Here is a 20008-nt window from a genome sequence, read left to right on the forward strand (position 1 = left end):
TGCTAGAAGCACCCTCACCACCAGCTGTAACTCCCAAAAAACTCTCCGGACTCTGCAAATGCTTCTTGGTGGGAGAGGGGGGTTTGGGGGGGCATCACCCCTAGTTGAGAACTGTTGCCTCGTATAATTCTCACAACAGTCCTATGAGGTAGGTGTCATCTCCATTTCACAGATGAGGAAACTGAGGCTCAGGAAGGTCCAGTGGCCCCAGGGCTAGGACATGACAGAGGTGAGACCAGAAGCCATCCCCACACCTTTGCTTCTTCATCTGAGCCTCTTTTGGACCCGGGGCTGCTGGGAAACTGCTTCAGTGGACAGGGAGCAGCCAGGGCAGCGGGGCTGCTGTGCACTTGAGCCTTTGCTTTTGGGAGAGGCCTTGCTGTCTTGCCAGGCGTGAGACAGCTCATCCATCACGTCTTGGGATTTCCTGGGCTGCTCCCCCCGTCCCCTACCCCGTGAGGGATGCAGCAAGGAACTGAGAGATATTTTAGCAGTGGAGCAAGGATGCACTCACTGTCCTTCTCCACCGAGCAGGTCCCCAGGCCCAGCCGTAAAATGAAGGGGACCCCACACTTTGCAGCCTTGGACCCCCTTAGCCAGGATTCTGCACAAATCTGAGAAGAGGCGGTGGCACCTGGCACGTGTTTCTGAAGTTTAATTTCCCCCACGCACTGCGCTGCACTGATGGACAGAGAAAAGACAGAATGTTTGCTGGAGGCTGAAGCTTGACGGCCTGTGTGTGAGCTGTGCTGGGCACTGGCTGGGGGCTCTGGGCCTCCTGATGGGCTGCAGCCACTTGGCCGCCGTGAGGACCCCCGGTGGCACATCCTCCTGCCTCATCCCACTGTGGGCCGAGGCAGAGGGAGGCCCTCGCCTGTCCCCTCACCCCTGGTCATCAAAGGTCAATGGGGTCCCGAGAACTGAGGAGGGGGGTGAGGGACGCATTTACTCATCAGCTCCCCTTCATGTCTCCCTTGGGACAGTGTGGTCTAGGCTCCCAGGGCACAGGGGTTTCTGCACATTTTGACGCCGTAAATATTTTTTACCGCAGTGGATGCACAGTCCAGAACAGCCAAACTTGAGGAGGTCTCTCTTTATGTTATTTATTTTTATCTTTTTTGGTTGGGGCATGCGGGCTCTCATGAGGACTTGACACAGCTTCAGCTACTGACCTCAGATGGCTGCTTTGATTTGCTGGCTTTTGAAGCCCATGTGAGTCATCATGTTGTTAGTTTCCCCTCATCTCATGTATCGGATGATGTGCAGACACAGCCCGTGAGCTGGGGCAGCTCAGCTCTGAGAGTCAGGAGACGGGGTGGTGGGGTAGGGTGGGTGTTTTGGTGGTGCTACTGTAGGCCTTGACCTTGAATTGTTTGCTTTCTTTTGTACCTCGGTTTCTTATTCTGTAACATAGGTGGAGCCCTTCCCCTCTTGCGTTTTGCAGAGATTTTGCACGATAAGTAAATGACTACTTTCAGAGAGGCTTAATGAAAGTAGCTATTCATATCATAATTATGATGATGATGAGTAGTATAATTGCCAGCTTTCTGTGCTCAAGGTGCCATGAGGGTGACCTGGGGGGAGGTCTCCTGAGGACCTCCGTGTGTTTCTGCGGGAAAAGAAGGACGCACATTTCTCTCTCACACACACTTTTTTTTTTTTTTTTTTTTTTTGCGGTACGCGGGCCTCTCACTGTTGTGGCCTCTCCCATTGCGGAGCACAAGCTCCGGACGCGCAGGCTCAGCGGCCATGGCTCACGGGCCCAGCCGCTCCACGGCATGTGGGATCTTCCCGGACTGGGGCACGAACCCGTGTCCCCTGGATCGGCAGGCGGACTCTCAACCACTGTGCCACCAGGGAAGCCCCCGCACACTTAATTTGGAAATGGACAGAAAGTAGATTTGCTCTTTTATGTGTTCGACGTTCTCTGCCGCCCCCTTGCTCTCTGCCCTTCTGTTCCGTTCTGATCCTGCAAAGTCAACACGTTAGGCACTCTTTTCAACAAGGAAGGGAAATGAGGCCCTCTGTTATAAATTGTTGTGAATTTTACAAAGTTGCTTTTGTATTGTTTTGTTTGTACTTGTCACATGATAGTCTTGGAAGTCTTTCCATGCCACTGGGTGAATCTGTCTTTAAAAAAACCCAGCTGCATGGCATGTAATGAATGCATTTGTCATAATTCTGTTAATAATCTCCTGGTGAGTGGTTTTTGAGTACATAATAGACCCCTGGATGTAGAGAAAGGCCTGGTTTATCTGTGGTATGAAGTGGTAAGGCCAGTGAGACCTCGAATAAGGTAGTCTCCTAGTCATGGCTCTGTGTGCTTGGAGTTAATTGTTCAGCTTCTCTGGGCCTCGATTTTCCTTTTAAAAAGACAGATTCGGACTAGAAGGTATTCTCAGATCCTATCCAGCTTTCAGTGTTACAAATTCATCCTCAGATCTCATGTACTAGTTGTCTCCTGTGTAACCAATAACAAACATCCTGAAACTTAATGTCTTAAAGCCACCACCACTTTATTCAGCTTACAGTTAGGCTGGGCCTTTCTTCTTGTCTGAACTGGGCGGCTCAGTGGCTCTCCTTGGGCTTGCTTATGTGTCTGCAGTCACCTGGCAGGCGGGTTGGGCCTGGTATTCCTGGATTGCCTCACTCACATGGCTGGTGGTTGGCTGGCTGTTGGCTGGGCAGTTGGGGTGAGGGTCAAAGAATATATCTCACCCTCTAGCAGGCCACTCTGGGTCGCACGTGGCTGGGCAGGGTCCCCAAAGTAGCAAGAACAGAAACTGAAAGGCCTCTTGAAGCCTGGGCGTGGAACAGACGCAATGTCACTTCCATTGCGTTTATAGGTCAGAGCACATCACAAGGCCAAGCAGATTCGGGGGGCAGGGAGACAGACCCCCCCTCCTGATGGGGGGAAGTGCCAAGGATCATGGCCATTTTTACAGTTTAACATGTCCTGGGAACTGAGCCTTTGAATAGCAGTAAAAGACTGTAGAAAGGGAGGAAGAAGCAGAGAGAAGCTGAACATGGAGATTTCAAGAACTTCTTCTTGTCAGCGGTAAATACCCTTGATGTAAAACAGACAAACAAACAAACAAAAGCAAACAAAAACACTTCTTTGGACTGCTACTGTATATATGCTAGATATGTCTCCCAGCACCAGGGTTAAGAAGATAAATTCCACGTGGCTGCTGTTTTGAGACAGTTTAGTGTGGGATTTGATGGCTACTCCAATAAACTATAATCCAGAACAAACATTTCTGGTTGAAATACAAACCCAGTGCTGTGCAATGCCAAAGGAGGGGCCCACCTAGTCTATCTGGGGTGTCAGAGGAGATTTTGGGCATCTGATTCTAGCAGGATGAGTTGGCATTTAGTGAGCAGAGAAGGGCCAGAGCAGGCATGGGGGGAGGGTGGCAGATAAAGGAAACAGCGTGAGTGGAGGTTCTGTGCCCTAGAAAGACCAAAGGACTCAGGATCAGGAGGCTATGGGGTCAGTAAGGTCTGAGCTTAGGGGGCAGATATGGTGGATGTCACAGATGTGATGGCAAAAATGCTTATCTCATCACTGAGAAAATGGAGCCAGACAGGCTTGGGAGCTCTTTTAACTTTTTCTGAGATGGTGAAAGTGAACTGGAAGGTCAGCATTTCCACTGAATTTGTCCTTGTATGTTCTGGAAGACAAGAAGGTAGTATATTTGTTTTCCCCTTCCTTTATTGCTGAGGTATTTGTTGAGCCTAGTACATGTCTGTCTTATACCAGGTCAATTAAATGAGGGAATAATACTTATCTCTTATTTAGCCCTGGCTGCTTCCTCGATGACTTTGAGGTGGGTGAGAATAGCCGTGAAAACCCAACGAAGAGAATTCTGCCATCCTGTTCTGTACTCGCAGTGTGTTCTTTCTTTCAAGCAGCCTAGAAACATGATTCTGGGGAGACTGCCCGTGACAGTAGCTGTTGGATGCCAACCCAATAGCCATTCCTTGTTTGTTATTGCCACCGGACGCCTGATTTGCTCCACAGCCAGTGGTCTTGGGCCCAGGGATGAATTGTGCTTGGTCTGAGCCCCTCATGGCCAAGTACTTGCCCACCAGCTCCTCCTGTGGCTGGGGATGGTCATGAGACCCATTCTGACCAGTGGGGCTTGGAGAGGGGGCTGCTGGGGGCAGAAGGGGAATGTTTTGATTCTGGTAAAGGGAGAAAGCTACAGAAGGAGGAAGTCCCTTGGTCTCATTTCCCTGGATACCCACGTGTGTTGACATGGCACCTGGAGTAGTGGCAGCCAGTTTGTCACCATGAGGGCTTGTGCTTTGGGCCAAAGCCACTACACAGAGAGTGGCTGAGCAGAGGTGTGGACTCTGGGTCCACCCAACTCTGAACTTATTGCTAAGTAGTAAAAAGGGTTATGAAGTTCAGGCCACTATCAGTCAGTTTTGTTACCTGCAACCTTTCCTAAATGATAGACTGTCTATATCGTGATCAGGGATATGATGAAATAAAGAAGAGAACCAGGGTGTACCTTTTATCCAGCCCCATTTAAATGTGGGAGGAAATATTGCAGACCATTTTGCCATGCTTTTAGATGGACTGGCATCCTTGGCTTTTGGCTAGAAATGCTCCCCAGCTTTTCCTGTGTTAATCCTGAAACCTGGGCAGAGAGGTGACAGCACGGAGTGGGCATGTAGCGGGGGCAGGCGTTGCTCCCACTGATTCTGGGACAAAAGCACCATTAAGAGGATGGGCTTTGTCATGGGAACTAGTTGTTCTTTAAAATGTAGGCTTCTTTTTGTTTTAAACACAGTAGGAGATTTGAGAATGGTGGAGCGTGAGTTTTAAAAAAGAACTGAGGAAAAATGTCTCTGGGTGGAATTGGAACCAGCCTAATGGAACTTGTGATCTTCATGTTTGGAATGAGAGTTGTATCATGTATTTAACCATGACCTTGTACCTGCCCTATGTCCATATTTGAACAAGGGGTTGGGGGAATGTGAAATTCTTGCAGGAAGAGCAAATAGCAACAGCAGGAGACAAAATGAAGTGTGACCCTGAGAAAGGGCAGGCGGTTCAGCAAGAGGTAGGATGGAGGGTTAAAGACCTGGAGAAAAAAGTAACAGAGAATTATGCCAGAGTCTCTAGAAGCACACCATGCTCAGGGCCTAACAAGCAAACACCAAACCTTTAGGGCAGGTGCCCTGGCATGTAAACCCTGGTTCTGAATAATCTTGTAGGGCGCAAACTTGCCTGTTTGGCTGTGTGTAAGGAAGGCCTTTATGGGATGCCTTGCTCTGGGTTCCGTGGGGCAGGTTCAGTCAGTGGGGGGATGGGGGGTGTGTGTGGAAGCAGCATGGGCGGGGGCAAGGAGGGTGGGCGTAGCTGTCTGTTTCCCTCCGCCTGGGGTGGGCGTGGGCCCCGGCCAGCGCCACCCACCAAGTCCAGCCCCTTCTGGGTGCTGCTTCCACCCCTCTCCCCAGGATCCCTTCAGCCCTAGAGGTAACCTAGAGATGACACGAACCTCCAGGATGCCTCACCCTTCCCTGGTGGTTCTTTCTGCTCTTCCATCCTGCGTTTAACCAGTTTTCCACATAAAATTTCCCCTGAGAGATTTCCAATTTCCTGACTGGACACAGTTTTGTTATCTCAGAACGTGTACAGTTCCATGTGGGAGAAGCCCAGTTCTTTTTTTTTTTTTTTTTTTTTGCGGTACGCGGTCCTCTCACTGTTGTGGCCTCTCCTGTTGCGGAGCACAGACTCCGGACGCACAGGCTCAGCGGCCATGGCTCACGGGCCCAGCCGCTCCGCAGAAGCCCAGTTCTGATCACCCCTTTGGAGGACTTCTTTGGTGGTCAGCACAGACGTGGACTGGGGTGCTGGCCGGGAGTGGGACAGGAATGGACAGCTCTGAACAGGGAAAACTAGACAGGAATGGTTACCAGAGTGTGAGAAATAGAGTGGGGAGGATTTAGGATGACTTGTGAGTGGGGTTTGGGCCGGGAGAAGCCAGCCTGTGGGCAGATGATGTAATAAGAAAGCCAGGGGCCTGAGGGGGGAGTACTTCCCTAGTAGTCCAGTGGTTAAGGCTTCCCCTTCCAATGTAGGGGATGAGGGTTCGATCCCTCGTTGGGAAGCAAAGATCCCACATGCCTCCTGGCCAGAAAACCAAAACATAAACAGAAGCAATATTGTAACAAATTCAATAAAAAGACTTTAAAAATGGTCCACATGAAAAAAGTCTTAAAAAAAGGGGTGGGGGTGGAAACGGGGCAGGGAGGGGGTCTTTTGAGTGAAGGCAGGCATTTAAAAAAAATCTTTATTGGAGTATAGTTGATTTACAATGTTGTGTTAGTTTCTGCTGTACAGCAAAGGGAATCAGTTATACATACACATATATCCACTCTTTCTTAGATTCTTTTCCCATGTAGGTCATTACAGAGTATTGAGTAGAGTTCCCTGTGGTATACAGTGGGTCCTTGTTGGTTCTCTATTTTGTGTATAGTAGTGTGTATATGTCAATCCCAATCTCCCAATTTATCCCTACCCTGCCACCTTTCCCCCGTGGTAACCATAATTTTGTTTTCTACATCTGTGACTGTTTCTGTTTTGTAAATAAGTTCAAGGCAAGGCATTTTATAGATAACTGGAAATCTGTAGTTTGAGGGCTGACAGTGAGCATTTGTAATTCCTCTGAGAAAAGGCAGCAATTGAAGATACAGTGCGAAAAAGCCCTTTGTAGAGAAAGGTACATGCATAGAACTGCGGATTGGCCCTCAGGGTTCACCCACAGCTGGGTGGTGGAAGATAGCTAGAAGACTTTGGTGAGAAAGACGATATATGCCCTGCCGCAGATGCAGGAGGGGCCTGGGGAGGGCTCATCTTCCGGAGGCTTTGAAAGCTGGGAGTGCTCAGTGGCAACAGAAGCTGCAGGAAGAAGGGTGATTGGGAAAAAGCATTGAGGTTTGCCCCGAGGAAGGTGAGAAAGCAGGATGTTTATATTTAGCCAAGAGCATTAGAGGAATTGTTTCAAGTAGGATTTTAAAAACAGCCATTTCTTCACTGTATCATTGTTCAGTGGCCTCAGATTTGCCCTCTGCAAGGTGCACATCTCATCGTCCCAAGGCCTTGACCTCAGGTGTGCAGGATCCTTCTCGAAGTCAATAAGTGATGCTCGGATGAGCCATGCAAACTGTAAATGGGGCAACAATGGGACTGAGAGGGCCTGCCTGCGGCACTGACAGAGGTTTGCCACACCTCCCTCTTTCTGGGGCACCTGGACCGGTAGAGAATTTCACATCTGGACTTGAGGGAGTGATTGTGTGGGCCTGGCAGCATCTCTGGGTGAAGTGAGAACTGCTTCCTACTGAGTTCTGCTCTGTGTGTAATACAGTCTACCTTAGAAGGCAATTCCAGAATGATATAATTTATTTGTTTAACTTTTTCGATTATAGAAGTAATGTAGGGCTTCCCTGGTGGCGCAGTGGTTGAGAGTCCGCCTGCAGATGCAGGGGACATGGGTTCGTGCCCTGGTTCGGGAAGATCCCACATGCCGCGGAGCGGCTGGGCCCGTGAGCCATAGCCACTGAGCCTGTGCGTCCAGAGCCTGTGCTCCGCAACGGGAGAGCCCACAACAGTGAGAGGCCCACGTACCGAAAAAAAAAAAAAAAAAAGAAGTAATGTAATGGGATGTAACAAAGTTTGGAAAATAGAAGAAAGAACAACGTGGTCTCACCACTGTAGAACTTCCGCTGTTAACAATTTGTGATAGTTTGTGCAAATAGTTTTTTACTCCTGTGTTGGTTGACTGACTTCCTATTTTACTAAGAAAACTTGAGCTGTTGTTTAGAAATGCCTCCCAGTTTTTAGCCAGTGGCCCTGGGTGTATAGTTCTGCCTGCATTAAGGGGAAATAAGACCAGCCTTATAATAAAATAAAGTTCCATATACATGGAAAAAAGAGAAGAATTGCTTTCAGGATGAGTAGGAGGACATGGGGAGAAGCTGACAGACACAGATTATGTTAGAATTGTCTGTGGAGGGTTCTCTGATTCTTAAGGCATTGATCCTTTTTTTTCTTCATTTTTTAAAAACCGAGGTGAAATTCAAGTATCATAAAATAGCCACTTTATTTTATTTTTTTAATTTTATGTTTTTGGCCATGCCTCGAGGCATGTGGGATCTTAGTTACCCGACCAGGGATCGGACCTGTGGCCCCTGCATTGGAAGTGTGGAGTCTTAACCACTTGACCGCCAGGGAAGTCCCTAAAGTAACCATTTTAAAATGGACAATTTGGTGACATTTAGTACATCCACAATGCTGTGCATCCACCACTTCCATCTTCCATCTTGTTCCAGAACATTTCCATCACCCCAAAATAAACTCCTGAGGCACTTACTTCCCCGAGCCCCTGGAAACCACCAATCTGCTTTCTGTTCTACGGTTTTACCTGTTTTGGATAGTTCTTATAAGTGGAATCATACAATACGTGACTTTTGGTGTCTGACTTCTTTCATCCAGCATCATGTTTTTGAGGTTCAACCACATTGTAGCACATCTGATCATTTCTTTTTATGGCTGAATAATATTCCATTGTATGTTATGCTGTAGTTTGTCCATTCATCAGTGGATGGAGATTTGAGTTGTTTCTACCTTTTGGCTCTTGTGAATAGTACTGCTGTGAATATTTGTGGATGTGGATGTGAATTTGTTTGAGTACCTGTTTTCAGTTCTTCTGGGTGAGGCACTGATCTTACTCCTCACTCCCTAGGTTGTAAAATACATAGATTGAGGCAGACCACTTAGACCCTGGCAGCTCTCTGATGGAACCCACACATTTTGCTGCCTGCATAGCACTTCTCTGCTTTATATTGATTTTGGTTGCAATCCCGAAGATAATACATGGGGCCTCTTTTGCCCATTAGAGGGTGATTGCTGCTTTGTTACAGGAGTCCTAGTTCAGCATCTTCTGTGTACGGTGTAAAATAGAAGACGGAATCTCATTGATCTTGTCACAACTGCTCATGGGGTAAAACATTCTTTTACTGCTCTGCCTGTCAGCGGATCTTAGTTCCATAGCCCCAGACTCTAGAGTCCCTGTCATTGCCTCAGAGAGGGTCTGCCTTCTTTGTTTGGCTCAGATCTGAGGGTCCAGGGCTGCCGGCGACTGTGGACCATTAGATGTGTGACTCCCCACGTCCTGGAGATACCCCGCCATGAACTTTTTAATCAGTTATATTCTATTCACAGGGTCTAGATTGGGCCCTTGTCTGGAAATTTCTCTCTATATTCCTCGATAGAACTCTTGAAAGATTTGAGGAGGAAATGAAATTTGACATCATGCTTATGGAACTTCAGCCTAGAAGAGTAAATCTGGATGGAAAAGAAAAGAGGAGGGACCAACAAATATCAGCTCTGATGACAGATTAAAGCAAGCGTACCATTTTGGCTACTGTCTGGCACCCTGTGTAACAATGTGTAGTACCTATTGTTTTAGGTGGATTCTCCCAGAGGGCAGAGCCTGAGAGATGAAGGCTTGGGTGCAGGATTTTGGAGTTAGGGAGACCAGCAAGAGGGAAATATGGAAATTGACAAAGGCAACCAAAAGGGCGGGTTTTTGTGCTGGTTACCGCTGTGGGCGATTAAAGCAGAATCACTGGTCGCCCTTGTAGGAATGTGCTTCAGAATTCTCTGCCCCAGGTCCGGAAGATGGGATTATTTATCCACTGGCTGCCAACACCCACTGATCAAGGGTTGCCCCATGGGCGTGTTAATTCTCTCTTGTACTTCCAAGTTTGCTCTTGAACCTGTCAAGACAGGTTTGTTCCCATTGACTTTTTGAATTGGCTCCCATAGAACAGCCCCAGGTCAGAAAGTAGGAGGTTTTAAATAGTGCAGCCAAGGCTGGTACTAACATCTGTGCGCAGCTGGTCACCTCAGAAACTGCTGGAATCGAAAGGTGGGCTGGGAGGATGTAAGGCAGGACACACCTGTATCTGACACATGTCACTTCCACATCCCCTATCTCTCTTTTGGTGGCCACTGCTTCTTTGTCTTTCAAAGCTTCAGGAATATCCAGAATTGATGGTATCTGATCATAGGGGATTTTCTCAACCAGGTTCCAAGTGAAGGTCATGTATTTGTCCCAGTGCCCTTAACCTCTTTTTTCTCCTCTATTATTCATTTTGGTGGAATTAAGCCAGTTGATTTGTTAAAGTCACTAAGTCTGTTAAAACTGTAGGAATCCAATTAGATTTTAATACAAGACAAAGCCCTCTTTTAAAAAATGAATGATTTGGACTCTTCAACAGGTACTGGAGTCTCTGGAGACAGTAAGGAATGAGGAAAAAATCTCTCGAGTACTATCATTCAGGGAGCGATCAGAGTTTAACTTTCCCCTTCATGTGCCCTCGAGTCTGTTGTAACAGTGACATATTAGCTCAGAAGCACTTTGAGTCCTAGAAGGACCTATTGTGTGTCTGTAACACCCAACAGCTTTGCATCCACATTTCCTGTGAGGATCAGGCCATCTTCCTCCCTGTCCCCTGAGTATTAACATACAGCTGACCTGCCCAGGTATAGAAACCTGGAGCCAATACCACCTTCCCTGTGATGAGCCCAGAAGCTCTTGGCCAAGCCAGTGTTTGCACTGGTGAATTCATGGAAACTGCTATCTTGCAGCTCACTCACTGGAGAACAGGGTTTCACTCCAGGGCTGACACTCCAGGAGAAGTTCTCTTAGCTGATGATTTGGAGACACTGTCCCTTGATAAAAATCAGTTGGCTAACTATGGAGAACAGTATGGAAGTTTCTTAAAAACTAAAAATAAAGTTACTATATGATCCTGCAATCCCACTCCTGGTCATACATCTGGAGAAAACTATAATTTGAGAAGACATCTGCACCCCAGTGTTCATTGCAGCACTGTTTACAATAGCCAAAACATGGAAGCAACCTAAATGTCCATCGATAGATGAATGGATAAAGAAGATGTGGTACATATATATGATGGAATGCTACTCAGCCATAAAAAAGAATGAAATAATGCCATTTGCAGCAACATGGATGGACCTAGAGATGATCATACTTAGTGAAGTAAGTCAGACAAAGACAAATATCATATGATATCACTTATCAGTGGAATCTAAAAAATGACACAAATGAACTTATTTATGAAATAAAAATAGACTCACAGACAGAGAAAACCAACTTATGGTTACCAAAGGAGAAAGGGTTGGTGGGATAAAATAGGAGTTTGGGATTATTATATACACACTACTAAATATAAAATAGATAACCACCAAGGACCTGCGGTATAGCACAGGGAACTATACTCAGTATCTTGCAATAATCTATAAGGGAAAAGAATCAGAAAAAGAATACATATAATATATTTATATATAACTGAATCACTTTGCTATACACTTGAAACTAACACCACGTAAATTAACTATCCTTCAATTTAAAAAAACATTTAACTTACAGTATCAAAAAAACCCCACAAACCAGTTGGCTAAAGCTAGGAATCATAATCTTAAGCATGTATGTCATTTTAACTTAAAATCCTCACTCACCAGTCTCTGTGGGAGGGAATGAGCTTCATGTTCTACTACTCCGCCATCTTGATTGTTCTCCCTCACTCACCAGTCTTTAGATGTAGGTCCAAGGCCCTTTCACCAAGCATGGGTTTACTGGTGGAAAGTCTGCATCTTCTCCCCTGTAGAAAGCATGTCTGTAACATATCACCTATAATCTTCTGTTTTGGTTTCTTTAAAGAACAGGGCAAACTGGTTACAGAATCCTTCTAGATTTTTCGAAATGGTTTCTAGTCTTTTACAGTTATCATGACCACATCTAATTGAACAGCAGTTTTTAGCAACTCAACTTTTATTGACATTTTCCAAGTCATCCAGCTTAGTTTCATAGAGACTTTATGATTTCATAAAGAATTCATCATACTGATCTTGGAGAGGCGGCAGTGTGCGGTGGCTTGAAGTGAGATCTTAGTTCCCTTCCCAGCAATTGAATCTGGGTAGCCTGGATGAAAACCAGGAATCCTAGCCACTAGACCAGCAAGGGCTAGAGGCTAGAAGCAAATTTCCCGTAGCTCTTGCCTCCATTGAAAAATGCATATCTCAAGGAGGCAGAAACTGTAAAAACAGGTACAAAGTTTATTATTAGAAACAGAGCACAACAAGTGGGGGAGCACACAGAGAAACAGTTTCAGTTAAGACAGAAGCAAGGCAGAGATACACACCAGGAGAGAAAGGGTGTGGGCGTCCCCCCTAATCAGGAGGAGTGCAGTGAAGAGGCAGTTAAATCATTTATATAGGGCAGTTTTTCCGGGTCTTTGTTTACCTTTGGCCAATTATCTGGTTTCTTTTTCCACACGTGACCTGCCCTAGGACCCTCCCCGACATGCGTGTGCAACTTTTTTTGCGGTACGTGGGCCTCTCACTGTTGCGGCCTTTCCCGTTGTGGAGCACGGGCTCCGGACACGCATGCTCAGCGGCCATGGCTCACGGGCCTAGCCGCTCCGCGGCATGTGGGATCTTCCCGGACCAGGGCACGAACCCGTGTCCCCTGCATCGGCAGGCAGACTCTCAACCACTGCGCCACCAGGGAAGCCCTGTGTGCGACTTTTTTCCAAGATGGATTCCAGCCCAGAGGCCTATGGGGGGCCTTGGCATCATGTATTATGGAGTGGTTCCCCCTCCTTTGTGACCCCTGAGGAGACTTTCTGCACATGTGCAGTATCTCCCTTGCCCCTAAGGATGGGAAGTATGTGACCTCTTGATCTTTTACTCAGACAGGGTTTAGCCCCTCTCTGTCCCTGCCATGACTGTTATCTTAAAGTGTCCACAGGACACGAAGTCCAGCTATTTACCCTGTTTCTGTTGTTATTTCTATTTTGTAGTGCAAACAGGAGGCTGATTGTAAATGCCTAACCTGGAGCCCACCTATCTCCTGCCTCAATACATTGGAATTATTTTTCGTAGTTATATTTTGTCAGTTTACTGTGTAAGTTAGGCCGTTAAAGTAATGCGTACACCAACATCAACAGAGTAGGGACTAAATCCACTTGGCTGTTTGTGGACCCCCAGCTCTGCTGGTGGGCAGAAGTGTGCAGGCATCACTGCAGGGGTGGGTGGTGGACTGTTAGCCATGAGCAGTCTGTACCCGCTGTGCTGGACGGTGGATGGAAGGAATGGAAAGTGGTGGGAAATCCGATTACTTGGTTAAATTGAGGACATTGAGAACATCCACTAGAGCTTTTCTAACTCTGCTACCTGATACCCTAAGGTTGGACATTGCAAAAATCCTCACATATAATATGACATTTACAACTGGCCTCCTGTTTACATTTCTTGGGGTGAGAAAAAGATGGGCTTTGGGCTGGTCACTTACAACCTTTTCTGGGCTGTTTCTAATGACTCCATCACAGACTTTCTGCATGGAAATTACTGGCACCCACTGGGAGTCCTACGAGCTTTTTTGCTTTGCCAGATACTCATTTGCTGGGCCAGCTTCTGCAAATTTCAGTGATTGGAGTGACAGGGCCTAGTCCTTAAACCGCTTATACTTCTAATGACTCCCGTCTTAAATTCTTGGATAAAAATTGAGAGATCTGAGAGTGAGTCAGGTTCTTTCCTTTGGGGTCCAGAAATCAGTTGTAGGGGGAAAAAAAATCTTGTTGGCTCTGTATACTTGTCAAGTCTTGTGTCTGGATTGTTAAAAATCCTAGACACAAATAAATTCCTTAGTGTTTTAAAAATAAGCTTAGCTTAGTTTTAGCATAAGAGCTTGTGAACCTGTGGTTTGTTTCTCTTTGGCAAGAAGTGCCTTAGGGAGAATTAGGGAGGGGTTACATAAGTGCAGAATACCTACCTTTGTGTGTTACATGCAGATAACAAGTCCAGCAGGAAAGAGGAGGCCCGAGGGCAAATATCAATAGCTTCAAAGGTTCTGGGCAGATATAAAATTTTAGGAAAATTGCAGCTTCCTGTTGCTACCACCCCACCTCCCACCATGTGGGTTGGTAAGGTGCTATTTACCCAGATTCCCTGAGTTATTAGCAAATCCTGCATTTCTGTCTTAACTTCATCAGTAATATCAAACTTGAAATAAGTAATTTCAAGTGGGATTTATTCCATGGATCCTGTAGGATTCTGCATGAAGCTCAGGCATCTTTGACAGTGGTGTGATTTAATTTTTTTTCTGTGGAAAGCATTTTGAAACACATTGTGTAAGAGTGCCCTTTTGAGCTTCCTGCTTTTGTGCCTGAGTATTTGGGGAGGAGATAATGATCTCTAAGTAGATAGGAGTGCCTCTGTCAGAGATGAGTTATGGATTGTAGGAAAATCACGTTTGCTTCTTAAAATGTTCTGTCTTAGAATTGCACTGGACTTTCCGTCCCTGTGGCTGGGTTGACGCACTGGTAAGTGATGGAAGTTTAAACATAAAATAAGAGCCCCCTTTCTGCCATGTTATGGAGTGATCATTTATAGAATCCCTTGGCGTGCAGTCTCCTTTTGTTCTGTGATTCATTTCTGGCATAAAGTATCTTCTAGTTTGATGATATTGAGCTGTGAGAGGAAATAGGGAAGGGAATAAATCATGAAGTGCCCATCTGCAGGGCAGTACAGTTTAACCATGAAAATGATCCAGTAGAGATGATCTGTGCTGTGTAGACATATATAAATTGTATGTAAATAACAAGTGAATGCCTGAATATGGCCCTGAGGAGGAAAGCTTGCTGGAACCCGTTGTTCTCATTTGCTCATCTTTCTGAGCATCTGAATCAGCCCCAGGTTAGACCAGGTACTCTGGCTTGCCTGGCCATTGTCTGTAATGTCTAATTCAGGAGCTCATCTTTCCAGTCGTTACCTCTCTGACCTCATCTCTTCCTGCTCTGTGCCTTGCTCACTTCACCCCGGCCATGCTGTCCTCCTTGCTCAAACGCGCCAGGTTGGACTCCTATCCCAGGACCTTTGCACCTGTTGAGTTTCTACCTACAGTGCTGTTCCCCAGTTGTCAGAGCATGGCTCCACTCAGGTCTTTAAATCAAATGTCACCTTCTCATGAGGGCTTCCCTGGCCACCTATCTAAAATTGGTAAGTCCTCCCACTTTTGTCTATCCCTGCTTTGTATTACTTTTGTCTATTATTCCTGCTTTAGATTATTATATATTATCTAAAACACTTTATATTTTAAGTCTGTCTCTTTGCCTCCCCAGAATGCCACTTCCATAAGGGCAGGTATACTTGTCTGTTTAGTTCACTGTTGTATCTCTATTGCCTAGAGCGGTGCCTGGCACATAGTAGGTGCTCAATAAATACCTGTTGGATCTCTCAGGTATGTGTGTTGGTTGAAACTGTACCAGGTTGCTTTTTGAACATTTTGGGCTTGGATATAATTAAGTGGGGGTGGTGTGTCTTTTCCAGACTCTTCTGCCTCTTGGAAAAGGAGAGGGATATCTCCCTCTCCTTTGAGTCATTGTTGGTATTTTTAAAATTAGGTTTCCAGGGAGGGAGCAGTGGTGTAACCAGTGGTTAAAATTGAGGTTGGGGGGATTCATTGCTCTCATTTACTGTGTTTGTAGCACTTGCGAGGTGAGGCCTGTGTCAGATTCCACAGGGTACACAGTGGCTGGATGCAGTCCCTCGCCTGGGGGAGGTCACAGTCTAGGGAGGACAGTGAAGCATGGACAGACCACCCATGGGTAAAACACACTAAGTGCTACGAGGGGTGTGAGCTGCATTTTATTCTTGATATCTGTAGATATACCATTACCCCTATTATTATGGATAATTGATTTAAAAAATTTAAATCCATGTATTTTCGCCTTAAGGGCTTATTGTTTGAGTATTTGAGAATTGGCACACTTACGGGGCTTTGATACTGTAAAGGATTTTTTTTCCTCCAAATGCTAATGAAGCTATTAGTTATGGTTATAAAGAGTTGTGGTGGCTTTTTCAGACCTCAGTTGAAGAGAGTGGGTGAATCACTCTAGCAAGTGCAATGTAATGAGCCACGGAGGCAGCTCACTTGGACTTGACTCCCAGCTCCATTGTTTACTAGCTGTGTGACCCAAAGAAAGATGCTGAATCTTTCTGTGTCTTATTTCTGAAATGGAAACGATAGATCTACCTCATAGTATCATACAGATTTATTATAAATTTTTATTTTAAAGATTTACATTGTTTAAAGATTTATTAAATCTTTTATTATAAATTATAAAAATGATTTAAGGTGTGTATATAATACTTAAAACAGTTCATGGCACATAGTGGGTGTCATGTTAAGTGTTAACTATTATAAATATACTTGTAATTAAAGTTATAACCATCATTACTGGATCATGGTAAACTCATCAGTCCAAACAAGTCCTTCTCTTAAAAATTTTTTTAAAGAAACTCTTATAATTATTTTTCTTTATTCCTGGCTCCCATTCCCCAGTCAGCATTAATTCCTGGCATACGTATGTGTCTTTGTTTGCCTTGTTGTATGTGTTTTGAACTTACCTAAGTGGTATTGTCCTGCTGGTCTTATCATTTTCTTCTTAAACTTTTCTAACTCAGCAGTATGTTTTATCAGTGTTGCTCTACATACCCCTAAGTCATGACTTCTAGCTGATGCATGTGTATTATTGTATGAAGAGTCTACTTTTTATTTATACAGACTCTTACTGCTGTACACCTACATTGCCTCAAACTCCCCACCTTCATCACCTGGGAGCATCCTCGTATCTATCCCTCTGTATACATGTGACTGGGAGCATATTTATTGGGTACCTGCCCAGCAGAAAGTTTGAGGATCATAGGGAACATACATATATATTTACACTAAATTCTGCTTTACTGCCACCAAAATGGCTGCACCAGTCTACCCTCTAACTAGCAAGGCAAGGGGTTCCAGTATCTTTGCATCCTTGCCATTATTTGGGGATGTTTTACTCTTTAATTTTGGCAAATCTGGTGGGTATACAATCTCCTGGTGATTGTAATTTGTATTTCTCTGATTACCTTGATATATTATTACCTATTCATGAATCTCCTGTAAATTGCCTATTCTTATCCTTTGCCCGAATTTTTTGCTGTGTTTTCTGACTTCTTTTTCTAGGAGCTCCTTTTATATTCTAGGTATTAATCTGTCTTCTCCCAGTCACACTTGTGATTTTTGTCTACAGTGTCCTTGTTGAATAGAAACTCTTACTTACAATGTAGTCAAATCCATCAAATTGTTCAACTTGTGATTTACACAACTTGTGATTTTGGTCTTGGTTAAGAAATGCTTTTCTACATGTTACATAACTTTTCTCCTACCTTTTCTTTTGTTAGCTTGTAGTTTTACTTTTTTTTTTATGAATGTAAAATTATAATTCATTTCTTTTGGTACAAACTAGTGTTTATTTAAAAATAATATTTAGGAATTTATACTCACAGGACATGTTATAGTTAACATCCAAAGACAAAAAATATTTCTTGACAATTTATTATATGCTTAGTACTAAAAAGCTCCTAAATCAGTTGGCATTACAAGATTAGAGAGTTGTTTTTGGCTCATGATTATTATAGAAAAACACTGAGGAAAATTTCAATCATTACAACTGGTGAAGGTATAATTTTACATTTCATGAAGGATAGTAGTCATATTTGGCAATAGCCTCATTTATAAATTGAAGTATACTCACTTCGAGGTTGTATTTTGATGCTGTTTCTTTTCACTTCTTGCAAATAACCAACAAGGCACAAACTGTTTCCAACTGACAGTCCAAACAAAGGAGGAATCGTGGCTAACTGTCTGGTTGCTAATATTTGTTAAAGGCAAATTGCAAACTTCAGAGTATGGTTCAACATCACCAAAAGGAGTAAAGTTGCTCCCTCTGACCACCTTATTCCATGAAAAAAGTGTACTTTGACTTCTAAAATGGATTTTTAAAATTCAGTAGAAAGATTTAACAACTATCAACATTCCCAGCACTGATTTTTCTAATACCCAGAAACATCCACTTAGCAGTTGTAAGACTACCTGAATATACAAATGTAAATTATTCCCATTAGCTAGTAGGAATCATCACTTGATTCTTTTTTTTTTTTTTTTGCGGTATGCGGGCCTCTCACTGTTGTGGCCTCTCCCGTTGCGGAGCACAGGCTCCGGATGCACAGGCTCAGCGGCCATGGCTCACGGGCCCAGCCGCTCCGCGGCATGTGGGATCTTCCCGGACCGGGGCACGAACCCGTGTCCCCTGCATCGGCAGGCGGACTCTCAACTACTGCGCCACCAGGGAAGCCCCATCACTTGATTCTTAATCCTGTTTATATTTAATTATAAACATAAGACTGATTTTTAGAATAAAAAGAATGAAGAACATCTCCATCATGTGTCTTTGTTCCAAATACTCCCTTTCAGATAGATCTGTGAAGTAATACAGAGTACAGTGTCGACATACCTTTCATTTCAAAGGCTGAAAAAAATAGGGCTTATTAAGTAGTGAGGTCATTTCTATTAGGCTTTATATTAGTATCAATTAATGAGTTAATCAGTCAAACGAGTATCAGTTGATTTAATCTCGCCCAAATGAATGGGTCTCTGTTGGTTGATCAATGCGATAGAGAAACTCTGCAGGTAAGAAGTATCCAAGATATTCCACTGTATCTGGGGTGGTGTCATAATGGTAGTGTCTACCTTCTCCATGATGACTAAAACAATGAGTGTGCTCCAACCACAAATCAAACCCTGGGTCTCTGGAGATAAAAACTGGCAGAAAAACCAAAGGAGCCTTCATCTCATAAAAACGTAACCATTTATTCACATCTTCATCAGAGTTCAGTGGGCAGGAAGAAAATTCTGCCGGCATAATATGAGTCTTCACTTTTCCCTTCTGAATCACGAAAGTACCTCCCATTCCTACAGGCTTATCTCCATAATGTTTTTCAAGAGTGTCTCATACAAGTCACAAAGTTAAGTTTTCCAGTTCTTCTTTTGGCTTTCACCTCAATGACCTTTCCTGGTTGGCCTTCACTGGCAAAAAGATTGGCCAGTAACGCAAACCCAAAATCATGATATTTCTCACTGTATTTCTCAAGTAGGCACCCTCCATCTTCAGAGTTAACATGAGCACAATCACTTCCATTCACAGGAGGTTTGTGTTCACTTTCTGTTTGAACAACTGGCATAAACTCAGAATTGAATCCAAGAGTCTGAAATGGGCCTGTTCCTGCTCCAAGAACAAAAGCTCCAGGAAGCTGGATTTCTTTTGCAATTTTATTTAGATCATAAACTTTTTTTTATTTATAAGAGGCAATAAGTAAGGCACACCTCTTCCTTCTGCAATTCTAGTTTTCCCACAGATACCTTTTACGGTAAAGGTAAATGGCTCCTTGGTCAAATTAGGGCAATCAACTACAGAGACCTGGACATCAGCAAAGTTATCCGTTAGCCCCTTCTGCAGAACTCCAAAAAGCTCCTCTAGACTTGGCACATGAAAAGAATACTCAGCACAAGACATCTTCTTTCTAATCGGTGAGGGAAGCCTACACCTGAAACCCGATCTTGCCTCAGTCATCTCCGCCTCCTACTTTTTACATTTAGATTTTTGCCTTTGTATGTCCCATAAGACAGAAAGCCAGCAATATTTTTGCTTTTCCCAATAGCATTTTTTCTCTCCACTGGTTTATGGTGCCGCCTCTGTAATATACCAAGTTCTCATATATACTTAACATGTTCTCACACCCTCTTTTCTAGTTTTTAGTCCAATTGCTAGTTCCTGCATGAATACCATATAGTCATCGTGGCTTTGTTGTTTGTTAGTATTTGTTTCTGGTGGGAGGGTGAGTCCCTCTCCTTTTTCTGAATTAACTTGGCTCTTCACAGACCTTTATTCTCCTATTTATATATTGTAATAAATTTGTTGAGTTGCTCAAAAAATCCTACTGGAATTTTTATTAGAACAATTATATAATAATTTGGGAGAAATGACATCTTTATAATAAGTTGTCCAATTCATTCACCTGGGT

The 20008-nt window shown here is 44.3% G+C and overlaps 1 protein-coding gene and 1 pseudogene across 3 annotated transcripts in view; one reads left to right on the forward strand and one right to left on the reverse strand.

The window, feature by feature from the left end:
* The window catches only part of OSBPL10 (oxysterol binding protein like 10), a gene marked incomplete at its 5' end in the record, with an annotated part of 290987 nt that overhangs the window by 117183 nt on the left and 153796 nt on the right, over positions 1-20008 (forward strand). The gene's annotated exons all lie outside the window — the stretch shown is intronic.
* Positions 18556-19500, reverse strand: LOC307058674 (ester hydrolase C11orf54 homolog; annotated as a pseudogene). Its single transcript has one exon. The product of its transcript is annotated as an ester hydrolase C11orf54 homolog (transcript).

The sequence above is a fragment of the Hyperoodon ampullatus genome (genome assembly GCF_949752795.1).
Source record: "Hyperoodon ampullatus genome assembly, chromosome: 10".
NCBI lineage: Eukaryota > Metazoa > Chordata > Mammalia > Artiodactyla > Ziphiidae > Hyperoodon > Hyperoodon ampullatus.